Genomic DNA, 9,061 nt, shown 5'->3' with positions numbered 1-9,061 from the left:
ATATAGATTCTAATGTTTATCATCTATAATAATAAATATGTCATTTCTTAGACACTTGTATCCAAAGCGACTTACAGTCATGAGCGTACACTTTTTACATATGGGTGGTCCCGGGAATCAAACAAACTACTCACATTTTGCAAGCACCATGACCTACCAACTGAGCTACAGGCAGGACCACAGTTTACTGTTTTGTTCCTCCATCTCAGTGTGGAGTGTTTTGTTCCTCCATCTCAGTGTGGAGTGTTTTGTTCCTCCATCTCAGTGTGGAGTGTTTTGTTCCTCCATCTCAGTGTGGAGTGTTTTGTTCCTCCATCTCAGTGTGGAGTGTTTTGTTCCTCCATCTCAGTGTGGAGTGTTTTGTTCCTCCATCTCAGTGTGGAGTGTTTTGTTACTCCATCTCAGTGGAGTGTTTTGTTCCTCCATCTCAGTGTGTAGTGTTTTGTTACTCCATCTCAGTGTGTAGCGTTTTGTTACTCCATCTCAGTGTGTAGCGTTTTGTTACTCCATCTCAGTGTGGAGTGTTTTGTTCCTCCATCTCAGTGTGGAGTGTTTTGTTACTCCATCTCAGTGGAGTGTTTTGTTCCTCCATCTCAGTGGAGTGTTTTGTTCCTCCATCTCAGTGTGGAGTGTTTTGTTCCTCCATCTCAGTGTGGAGTGTTTTGTTCCTCCATCTCAGTGTGTAGTGTTTTGTTCCTCCATCTCAGTGTGTAGTGTTTTGTTCCTCCATCTCAGTGTGTAGTGTTTTGTTCCTCCATCTCAGTGTGTAGTGTTTTGTTCCTCCATCTCAGTGTGGAGTGTTTTGTTCCTCCATCTCAGTGTGTAGTGTTTTGTTCCTCCATCTCAGTGTGTAGCGTTTTGATACTCCATCTCAGTGTGTGGTGGACTCAATACATTTCACCATGAAAGTCCAATATCCAAACGAGAGCGAGAGAGTTATTCCTAAAATACTTGACACAAACCTACAATTCCCCTGTTGAATTCCCTTTTCTCTACTTGCGTTGGTGGTATAGTGGTGAGCATAGCTGCCTTCCAAGCAGTTGACCCGGGTTCGATTCCCGGCCAACGCAGATGCTTTTAATTTTCACTGATCGCCGAAGGAGATTTTACATACGAATATTGAAAACCCAGCGACGTGGTTTGCATTCAAACAGCACTATTGAGTGGGTTGTTGTTAAAACCTGTAGCAGTTGAGTGGGAATTGAATCTCTGCAAGATCCATCACTGTGAGGAGAATGACATTCATATCCATCATTATGTATTTCTGTGAAGTACACATCAAGGACCCATGATGCAATTCTGTTACCGGATATAAATCCACTTCACCTTCCGTAGTTAAATAAACAAAGCCAAGGTGTCAGTCATAGCTGACACCCTGTTCTCTCTACAGTCATAGCTGACACCCCGTTCTTTCTACAGTCATAGCTGACACCCCGTTCTTCCTGCAGTCATAGCTGACACCCCGTTCTTTCTACAGTCTAATCTGACACCCCGTTCTCTCTACAGTCATAGCTGACACCCCGTTCTTCCTGCAGTCATAGCTGACACCCCGTTCTTTCTACAGTCATAGCTGACACCCCGTTCTTTCTACAGTCATATCTGACACCCCGTTCTCTCTACAGTCATAGCTGACACCCCGTTCTTTCTACAGTCATATCTGACACCCCGTTCTCTCTACAGTCATAGCTGACACCCCGTTCTTCCTGCAGTCATAGCTGACACCCCGTTCTTTCTACAGTCATAGCTGACACCCCGTTCTTTCTGCAGTCATAGCTGACACCCTGTTCTTTCTACAGTCATAGCTGACACCCCGTTCTTTCTGCAGACATAGCTGACACCCTGTTCTTTCTGCAGTCATAGCTGACACCCCGTTCTTCCTGCAGTCATAGCTGACACCCCGTTCTTTCTACAGTCATAGCTGACACCCCGTTCTTTCTACAGTCATAGCTGACACCCCGTTCTTTCTGCAGTCATAGCTGACACCCCGTTCTTTCTACAGTCATATCTGACACCCCGTTCTTTCTACAGTCATAGCTGACACCCCGTTCTTTCTACAGTCATAGCTGACACCCCGTTCTTTCTACAGTCATAGCTGACACCCTGTTCTTTCTACAGTCATAGCTGACACCCTGTTCTTTCTACAGTCATAGCTGACACCCCGTTCTTTCTGCAGTCATCGCTGACACCCCGTTCTTTCTACAGTCATATCTGACACCCCGTTCTCTCTACAGTCATAGCTGACACCCCATTCTTTCTACAGTCATATCTGACACCCCGTTCTCTCTACAGTCATAGCTGACACCCCGTTATTCCTGCAGTCATAGCTGACACCCCGTTCTTTCTACAGTCATATCTGACACCCCGTTCTCTCTACAGTCATAGCTGACACCCCGTTCTTTCTACAGTCATAGCTGACACCCCGTTCTTCCTGCAGTCATAGCTGACACCCCGTTCTTTCTACAGTCATATCTGACACCCCGTTCTCTCTACAGTCATAGCTGACACCCCGTTCTTTCTACAGTCATAGCTGACACCCTGTTCTTTCTACAGTCATAGCTGACACCCCGTTCTTTCTACAGTCATAGCTGACACCCCGTTCTTTCTGCAGTCATCGCTGACACCCCGTTCTTTCTACAGTCATATCTGACACCCCGTTCTCTCTACAGTCATAGCTGACACCCCATTCTTTCTACAGTCATATCTGACACCCCGTTCTCTCTACAGTCATAGCTGACACCCCGTTATTCCTGCAGTCATAGCTGACACCCCGTTCTTTCTACAGTCATATCTGACACCCCGTTCTCTCTACAGTCATAGCTGACACCCCGTTCTTTCTACAGTCATAGCTGACACCCCGTTCTTCCTGCAGTCATAGCTGACACCCCGTTCTTTCTACAGTCATAGCTGACACCCCGTTCTTCCTGCAGTCATAGCTGACACCCCGTTCTTTCTACAGTCATATCTGACACCCCGTTCTCTCTACAGTCATAGCTGACACCCCCTTCTTCCTGCAGTCATAGCTGACACCCCGTTCTTTCTACAGTCATAGCTGACACCCCGTTCTTCCTGCAGTCATAGCTGACACCCCGTTCTTTCTACAGTCATAGCTGACACCCCCTTCTTCCTGCAGTCATAGCTGACACCCCGTTCTTTCTACAGTCATAGCTGACACCCCGTTCTTTCTACAGTCATAGCTGACACCCCGTTCTTTCTAAAGTCATAGCTGACACCCCGTTCTTCCTGCAGTCATAGCTGACACCCCGTTCTCTCTACAGTCATAGCTGACACCCCGTTCTTTCTAAAGTCATAGCTGACACCCCGTTCTTCCTGCAGTCATAGCTGACACCCCGTTCTCTCTACAGTCATAGCTGACACCCCGTTCTTCCTGCAGTCATAGCTGACACCCCGTTCTTTCTACAGTCATATCTGACACCCCGTTCTCTCTACAGTCATAGCTGACACCCCGTTCTTTCTACAGTCATAGCTGACACCCCGTTCTTCCTGCAGTCATATCTGACACCCCGTTCTCTCTACAGTCATAGCTGACACCCAGTTCTTTCTACAGTCATAGCTGACACCCCGTTCTTCCTGCAGTCATAGCTGACACCCCGTTCTCTCTACAGTCATAGCTGACACCCCGTTCTCTCTACAGTCATAGCTGACACCCCGTTCTCTCTACAGTCATAGCTGACACCCTGTTCTTTCTACAGTCATAGCTGACACCCCGTTCTTTCTACAGTCATACCTGACACCCTGTTCTTTCTACAGTCATAGCTGACACCCCGTTCTTTCTACAGTCATAGCTGACACCCCGTTCTTTCTACAGTCATAGCTGACACCCCGTTCTTTCTACAGTCATAGCTGACACCCCGTTCTTTCTACAGTCATAGCTGACACCCCGTTCTTTCTACAGTCCTAGCTGACACCCCGTTCTTTCTACAGTCATAGCTGACACCCCGTTCTTTCTACAGTCATAGCTGACACCCCGTTCTTTCTACAGTCATAGCTGACACCCCGTTCTTTCTACAGTCATAGCTGACACCCCGTTCTTTCTACAGTCATAGCTGACACCCCGTTCTCTCTACAGTCATAGCTGACACCCTGTTCTCTCTACAGTCATAGCTGACACCCCGTTCTTTCTGCAGTCATAGCTGACACCCTGTTATTTCTACAGTCATACCTGACACCCCGTTCTCTCTACAGTCATAGTTGAATCCTAATTAGGAGCAGATATTTAACAGTTTTTGGAAAGTGTGGTCACATAAAAAACGAAGGGAGATTTTACTGTAATTCTGTTACCAAACGTTGCATCTGCACTGTTGTTCCAGTACATGTGTTTTTGTGGTGCATAGAGTTGTATAGTTTGTCAAACTTTGAAATCAATGTTTTTTTTATTTGACATACATTTAAAGTAAAAATTCTGAGTCAAACCATAATTACCATAGTTTGGAAAACCCCGCTCTACACTAACATACAATATACTTAACATCTCCCTCCCTCCCTCCCTCCCTCCCTCCCTCCCTCCCTCCCTCCTCTCTCTCTCCCTCCCCCTCCCTCCCTCCCTCCCCCTCCCTCCCTCCCTCCTCCCTCCTCCCTCCCTCCCTCCCTCCCTCCCTCTCTCTCCCTCTCTCCCTCTCTCCCTCTCTCTCCCCTCTCTCACACAAGAATACACACACAATCACACACACACACACACACACACACACACACACACACACACACACACACACACACACACACACACACACACACACACACACACACACACACACACACACACACACACACACACACACACACGACACAAATAAACATTGCCTTGAGTACACGAACCCAACACACAGGATTGTCATGGCACACTGCAGTGATTTGGAAAACAATTCTTAAGCCTCAGTTTGCATATTATTTATGTACTATAATCAATCAATCAATCAAATTGTATTTATATAGTCCTTCTTACATCAGCTGATATCTCAAAGTGCTGTACAGAAACCCAGCCTGAAACCCCAAACAGCAAGCAATGCAGGTGTAGAAGCCTTTAGACCACGATGGCCAAGAAGCAAACTCAGGTGAACTGCTCACTGCTTGAAAGGGAGCTATGCTCACCACTATACCACCATCACATTGTGGAATGAGAAGGGATTCAGCAGTGAAGGTATGTTTAGTTTTCCCAGTGGGGAAGGGATGCTTAGCCAGGGGCCAGACTCACATCCACAGGGGACTACCTTCCTGCCTTGTCCCTCACAGACCCAACAGGACTGGATTGGTAAAAGCAATGTGGTCTCCAAATATACTTTTTGAAGATCAAGATAGGTACATTTCCACATTTCATACATTTCTCCTGTACTTTCAGACCTGTGAAATCCTCAGCAACATAGCAGAACATTGTGATTGTGAACACACCCCGACTCTGAGCAGAGTGGGCTGGCCCAGGCCGAAGCTGCTCCCAGTATAATTACAGGCTACCATTTTGTTACATCCTAGCCATACCTGCTCTACACAAGCCTGCTTTGCTCAAACAAAAACGACGAATGACAATCTAACGTTTCTTGTCTTTTCTTTTTTGATATTGTAGGTGACAGTTGGGTCTCCCCTTGATTCAGAAAACAGACAAACACTCACAGTTTCTAAATAAAACCCAGAATAAAGGACTTCCTCTTCTGTCCCTACCAATAGTGCAGAACAGTGGTAGGCCTTCATCCTCAGATTAAACAGACAATGAAAACAGAAGAAAGAACACAACAACATGTGCATATCCTCTTTAGAAGGAGAGCCCTGTAGCCTGAGTAAAATTACTGTTTTTACTTTGCTAGAAGTTGCTAGTCTCCTCCTGCCCTCCGCCGTGGCAGCCCTGCGGTCCTATACTGACTCTATTATAGGGTTAGAAACAAAGTTGCCTAAATTAGAGCAGCTCGGCATCCAGTTGTCAGGGCCAATCCCAGATGTCGGCTTTGAGAGGGACCATGCCGCAGTGTAATTTAGGTCTGGGGCTGCTTCCACATTACCTCCCTCATCTCTCTCTCTCTCTCTCTCTCTCTCTCTCTCTCTCTCTCTCTCTCTCTCTCTCTCTCTCTCTCTCTCTCTCTCTCTCTCTCTCTCTCTCACCCCCCCCCCCTTCCCCCCGACAGCCCAGGCCCAAGCACATACAGAGTTACAGCCAACCATGAGCCATAGGCAGGGGCGGATTGATGCAGGGGCTTACTGGGGCTGAAGCCCCTGGGCCCAGTAACTTTGAGTACACAAACTCGACACACAGGATTGTCATGGCACACTGCAGTGATTTGGAAGCCAATTTTTAAGTCTCAGTTTGCATATTATTTATGTACTATAACAAAAGGAAAAAATATAAATGTATATTTATATTTTACATAAAATTGTAATAAAGGAAATACATACTGCTTATATTATATAATGTACTGTATATATTTTTTACTGCAGCCACTAACCACAGGAGCCCGCTCTCAATGAGTATAGATAGCCTGCTGCAGCCTGCTGCGCTCTGCTAATCATCAGTTGGGGGAGGACAGGATGTATGGGCCCAGTAGGTAACTGTGGGCCCCCGACCACCAGAGATTAAAATAAATAAATAATAAATGTGACAAACCAATTTATGTGAGTCGGGGGCTTGGCCCAAGCCTGCAAGGTACATTTTTTATCCAACCACAGGAGCCTACTCTCAATGTTCAAAATACACCCGAGATCATCATTTAGCCACAGAGGATCAATAGTTTATAAAAAAAATACCTGTTGACTAAGTTTTATCACAAGCACATACAAGTATGTGCCAAAATCAAGAAAACATTAAAAGGGTGTTGAGTCACCAGGAAATGCCAGAACAGCTTCAACGCTCCTTGGCATAGTGGAGCGGACCTAAACCATGTCTACAAGCAGACCTAAACCATGTCTACAAGCAGACCTAAACCATGTCAACAAGCAGACCTAAACCATGTCTACAAGCAGACCTAAACCATGTCCTCCTAAACCTATCCCCTCCTCTCTTCTCCAGACCATTTCCGGAGACCTTCTCCCTTACCTCACCTCGCTCATCAACTCATCCCTGACCGCTGGCTACCTCCCTTCCGTCTTCAAGAGAGCGAGAGTTGCACCCCTTCTGAAAAAACCTACACTCGATCCCTCTGATGTCAACAACTACAGACCAGTATCCCTTCTTTCTTTTCTCTCCAAAACTCTTGAACGTGCCGTTCTTGGCCAGCTCTCCCGCTATCTCTCTCTGAATGACCTTCTTGATCCAAATCAGTCAGGTTTCAAGACTAGTTATTCAACTGAGACTGCTCTTCTCTGTATCACGGAGGCGCTCCGCACTGCTAAAGCTAACTCTCTCTCCTCTGCTCTCATCCTTCTAGACCTATCGGCTGCCTTCGATACTGTGAACCATCAGATCCTCCTCTCCACCCTCTCCGAGTTGGGCATCTCCGGCGCGGCCCACGCTTGGATTGCGTCCTACCTGACAGGTCGCTCCTACCAGGTGGCGTGGCGAGAATCTGTCTCCTCACCACGCGCTCTCACCACTGGTGTCCCCCAGGGCTCTGTTCTAGGCCCTCTCCTATTCTCGCTATACACCAAGTCACTTGGCTCTGTCATAACCTCACATGGTCTCTCCTATCATTGCTATGCAGACGACACACAATTAATCTTCTCCTTTCCCCCTTCTGATGACCAGGTGACGAATCGCATCTCTGCATGTCTGGCAGACATATCAGTGTGGATGACGGATCACCACCTCAAGCTGAACCTCGGCAAGACGGAGCTGCTCTTCCTCCCGGGGAAGGACTACCCGTTCCATGATCTCGCCATCACGGTTGACAACTCCATTGTGTCCTCCTCCCAGAGCGCTAAGAACCTTGGCGTGATCCTGGACAACACCCTGTCGTTCTCAACTAACATCAAGGCGGTGGCCCGTTCCTGTAGGTTCATGCTCTACAACATCCGCAGAGTACAACCCCGCCTCACACAGGAAGCAGCGCAGGTCCTAATCCAGGCACTTGTCATCTCCCGTCTGGATTACTGCAACTCGCTGTTGGCTGGGCTCCCTGCCTGTGCCATTAAACCCCTACAACTCATCCAGAACGCCGCAGCCCGTCTGGTGTTCAACCTTCCCAAGTTCTCTCACGTCACCCCGCTCCTCCGCTCTCTCCACTGGCTTCCAGTTGAAGCTCGCATCCGCTACAAGACCATGGTGCTTGCCTACGGAGCTGTGAGGGGAACGGCACCTCAGTACCTCCAGGCTCTGATCAGGCCCTACACCCAAACAAGGGCACTGCGTTCATCCACCTCTGGCCTGCTTGCCTCCCTACCACTGAGGAAGTACAGTTCCCGCTCAGCCCAGTCAAAACTGTTCGCTGCTCTGGCCCCCCTATGGTGGAACAAACTCCCTCACGACGCCAGGACAGCGGAGTCAATCACCACCTTCCGGAGACACCTGAAACCCCACCGCTTTAAGGAATACCTAGGATAGGATAAGTAATCCTTCTCACCCCCCCCCCTTTAAGATTTAGATGCACTATTGTAAAGTGACTGTTCTACTGGATGTCATAAGGTGAATGCACCAATTTGTAAGTCGCTCTGGATAAGAGCGTCTGCTAAATGACTTAAATGTAAAATGTAAAATGTAAATGTCTACAAGCAGACCTAAACCATGTCTACAAGCAGACCTAAACCATGTCTACAAGCGGACCTAAACCATGTCTACAAGCAGACCTAAACCATGTCAAGAAGCAGACCTAAACCATGTCTACAAGCAGACCTAAACCATGTCTACAAGCAGACCTAAACCATGTCTACAAGCAGACCTAAACCATGTCTACAAGCAGACCTAAACCATGTCAACAAGCAGACCTAAACCATGTCTACAAGCGGACCTAAACCATGTCTACAAGCGGACCTAAACCATGTCTACAAGCGAACCTAAAACATGTCTACAAGCAGACCTAAACCATGTCTACAAGCGGACCTAAACCATGTCTACAAGCGGACCTAAACCATGTCTACAAGCGGACCTAAACCATGTCTACAAGCGAACCTAAAACATGTCTACAAGCAG

General features: G+C 47.4%; 1 non-coding gene across 1 annotated transcript; it reads left to right on the top strand.

Moving 5' to 3' along the window:
• Nucleotides 1–998: 998 nt before the first annotated feature.
• trnag-ucc lies at nucleotides 999–1,070 on the top strand. The gene has a single exon. It is a non-coding gene; the product is annotated as a tRNA-Gly (tRNA).
• The last annotated feature ends 7,991 nt before the right edge of the window (nucleotides 1,071–9,061 follow it).

Source organism: Oncorhynchus gorbuscha, linkage group LG05 (assembly GCF_021184085.1).
Source record: "Oncorhynchus gorbuscha isolate QuinsamMale2020 ecotype Even-year linkage group LG05, OgorEven_v1.0, whole genome shotgun sequence".
Classification (NCBI taxonomy): Eukaryota; Metazoa; Chordata; class Actinopteri; order Salmoniformes; family Salmonidae; genus Oncorhynchus; species Oncorhynchus gorbuscha.
This window is presented reverse-complemented; position numbering and strand designations above follow the sequence as displayed.